We start from the raw sequence: 3,839 nt of genomic DNA, 5'->3' as shown, positions 1-3,839 counted from the left end.
GTGAAAAACTGCACGTCCGCGTGCAATACGAGGAAAGGGCCCATGCGCGTAAGCGCACGTGGAAAACTGCACGTCCGCGTGTCATACGAGGAAAGGGCCCATGCACGTAAGTGACGTGACGCGCGCGTGCGTTTCCCTCAGCACGGGTTAAAGGTGAGCGGGCCCAGCAGTTCGCTGTATGTGCCTTTCGTGGAGACCGATGTGTGTTGCTGCTTCCTGTTGTTTCGCGCGCCATCACAACTTCACAGCTATCAAGGACGTATCTCTTCTTTTGGCGGGGGTATTGGCTAAGCGTGTTTTTCTGCATCGCGCTAGTCAGACGGTGAGTCGCACACGCTCTTTTTCCCACTGCGGGTGCCCCTGTGTATCGCACCCATTTTCGATGTCATAGTAGCCTGCGTGTCCCACGCGTACGCGTTATTCGTGTTACTGGGTGCCACCGCATACTGCAGGAGGTTGAATCCACGCACGTAGGCTGCAGGGTTGCGTGCACGGTTTTACAGCAGTTTTGGGGTGCCTGAGCGTTGCGTGACCCGTCACCACATCACCGGGGTCACATACAGCCTTGCAGGTGCAGGGGGGCTGTTAACATCTTGCTTCCCACCCCCTTCACCCCAATTGCCCAGGTCAATTGTGGTGTACACCTTCCATTGGCACCACTCCATCTGTGCCAGCACTACTACATCTGTGCCATGGTTGGGAGGCCACCAAAGGTGAGGGGCGCCTCAGCTGGGCGTACTCCTCGTGGCGGGCGTGGTCGGGGACTTGGCCGTGGTGACCAGGGAGTAGGGGGACTCCAGGGTGTCCAGGGCAGCCACAGAGGGGGAAGAGGCAGGGGTGCGCCACTTGAGCACAATGTTGTGCCATGTGTCGGTGCAGCCATGCCACCACCCCCTGTGGTTCCGGGGGATGCAGCTCCTGCATCTGGCACTGGCACCCGTATGACCCGGCAGTCCGTTCCATCTACTGCCACGGGCCCAAGGGTAGTGGTAGCTGCAGGTGCAGCTGTGGACACCGCCACCCAGGCTCAGGGTCTGCCAGCGCAGGCTGCGTTGGCACTTGAAGAGCCCTTGGTAGATCTCCAACAGGCCAGGGGGGAAACCATAGGGGCACGCCGGGCTGCTCAGACCAAGACACGTGTCCCTGGGGCAGTCATGTCATCTGCTGCCCCGAACAGCCGGGTGTTGGCAAGTGCAGGGGAAGATGCACCCAACAGCACCCCGGTTGTGAGTCTGCCAACCAGGACCGTTGCCACAGCTGATGTTGCTGCGCAGGGTCCATTAGTGGGCACCCAGCTGCCACTGACACAAGTCAGGCCTTTGGTCATCCCTCCACCTGCCACTCCCTTGGCTCAATCCACCGAACCCACTGGCCATACTGGTCAGGGCGGCATTAGCCAGCCAGGGTCTGCGCCACAGTCCAAGAGGAGGAAGGTTGCACCTGCAGCACAGGCTGGGACCCCACACACAGCCACGACCTCCTGCACGTCGAGGAAGAAGCCTTTCTGTATGCAGGAACTGGACTTCCTCGGGGACTACGTGCGGGGCCACAGCCGTGACATGCTAGTGGGTGCCAATAGTCAGACTACGGCTACCCAACGTGACACCCACTGGAAGCATGTTGCGAAACATGTCAGTTCATTCGGCCATGAGGTGCGCACGGCGCAGGAGTGCAAAAAGCGTTGGAATGACATCAAGCGCAGCACTAAGGCCAAGCGTGCCTCAAATTACAACTTGACTCTGGTGACTGGCGGTGGGCCTGCACCAGAGGAGGAAGAACTCACTCCGCATGAGGCTCTCGTTGCGGAGTTCATACCACCTGAATTGGTCGAAGGAGTGGGAGAGATGCTGGACTTTGATGCCCAGTCCAGTGAGTGTTGATGCGTGTTTGTTGAGGACGTGTGTGTTTCACTTGTGGGATGTGTTGTGCATGATTGCTGCTACATGTGACGCGTACATGGTTCTGATGTGTAAGTAATGCAATGCTACCGTCATGCATGTCTCCTCTGCCTGCATGCGGGACTCCATGTGGGCATGCTCCCTTGCCCCTCCTCCGCCACTCTGCACTCCAATTCCACCTTTGCACTGGTCTGCTTCAATCTTGCCAATGTGTAGTATCTTGTTCATGTGTCCTGTGTAGATGCTAACTTCCAGCGTAGAAACTGCCAGACATATGCCGTGTGGTACAGCCTTAGTACTCGATGCAGGGTATCTCACTTGTACTGTGCATGGGTCAGATGTCCCACAGGGACATGAGTGCCCATTCATGCTCCATGTGCATTGCACGCATGCCCCTATGTGTCCTTGACTGGATGATCACTGTAATATGAGTCCTTGGTTACATACATTGCCTGCCATCTCACCGGCCTCCCCATGTCAACTGTGGCTCAGTCCTGCGTTGCACAGATGTTTAGGCCCTGACAATCTGTGTGGCTCACAGGCCTCAGCCTGTTCAATGGCCAATGACTCTGTCCAACTCTTGTGTCTTCTTCACACGTGGGCGGCCTCCGGAGTTTTCATCATGTGTCCTGCCCACTGTCCCAGCATCATTTGCAGTGTTGTAATTTGTATCACATTAAGCTGTTGATGCCAGTCAACACTGCCTGTCAATACACAGGTGTATGGTCAGCCTTTTGATACCATGCTAGGCATCCCTGCTTTGGTACTGGGGTGGAGGGGTGCTTGGCTTCTAGACATGGTACACATTGAATGCACAATGCACGTGATGTCTGAATTTGACATTGCACTGCCTTCACATTTCCTGGCACACACCATGGAGTGCTTGTACATGTAGGTAGTGAGTGGCGTACACATGTTCTGCACTGCATAGACCCACTTCCATGGAAACTGCCACCTTTCAACAGGTCTGATCACAGAAGCTATTCAAAGTAGACCCAGCATGCATGCCAGGTCATATGTTGTGTGTCACATGTCTGCCGGATGCCTTTGCTGTCGGTGTGTGTGTGTGTCGTGTGCTTCTGACATGTGTAGTGACCTTTTTCTCTCTATTTTTCAGGTGATGACGCAATGGAGGCGGAGGATGGTGTTGTCATGCCAGACACAGGGTTGGTAACACCACATCAACCCGGCACTAGTGGGGGTCGTGGGGTGGTAGGCCACGAAAACCCCCAAGTGCTGCAGTCCATCTTGTCTCTGGCTGCCTATGAGTCCAGCCTTGATGACGATTCTGACGTCCATGTTGAGTTGGATGAGCATCAAGTCCATGTGTCAGGGGTGAGTGATTCTGATGTGGACACTCCTCTGTCTGCGACACCTGCACTGAGGGATCAGACAGTCTTGGTTCCTCCGCCCGTGGTGGATCGGGACGCAGGGTCACCCTCCACACCAGTCACTGATGTGCCTGGGACATCATGTCGACGGGGGCATGTAGTCGTGCAGCCGCAGGCGGTGCCAACACAGCGAGGACCCCCGGTCCTTGGGTCCCGCAGGGGTCAAGCCCGGCAACGCGGTCGCCGCGCGCAACCGCTGTATACTGAGTGGGAGCAAGACATGACTGCCAATTCCGAACGGCAGGGGGCAGCAATGGAGAACATCGCTGAGAGCATGGAGCGTGTGGCCCGATCTGTGCTCTCCCCTGCTAGGCAGGTGCTTCTCCAGCAGCAGGCGGCACGGTCCACGGCGCGCTCGCTCAGGCTGGGCATGGCGGCCTCAGACAGGGCACGCCAGGCTGAAATGTCGTCTCTGCGTCAAGCAATTGCTGCTCACGCAGAGGCGCACATGGATGCCCTGAGGGAGGAGTATGCTTCCCTCAGATCCACTCTGGGTGTCCTTATGATGTCCCAGAGGCAGAAGGCAGAGGAGAGGTTTGCACAGCTTGAG

This window comes from Ambystoma mexicanum, chromosome 12, assembly GCF_040938575.1.
Source record: "Ambystoma mexicanum isolate Mex_15411 chromosome 12, UKY_AmexF1_1, whole genome shotgun sequence".
Taxonomy (NCBI): domain Eukaryota; kingdom Metazoa; phylum Chordata; class Amphibia; order Caudata; family Ambystomatidae; genus Ambystoma; species Ambystoma mexicanum.
The sequence above is the reverse complement of the archived record's forward strand: the minus strand, read 5'-3'. Positions refer to the sequence as shown.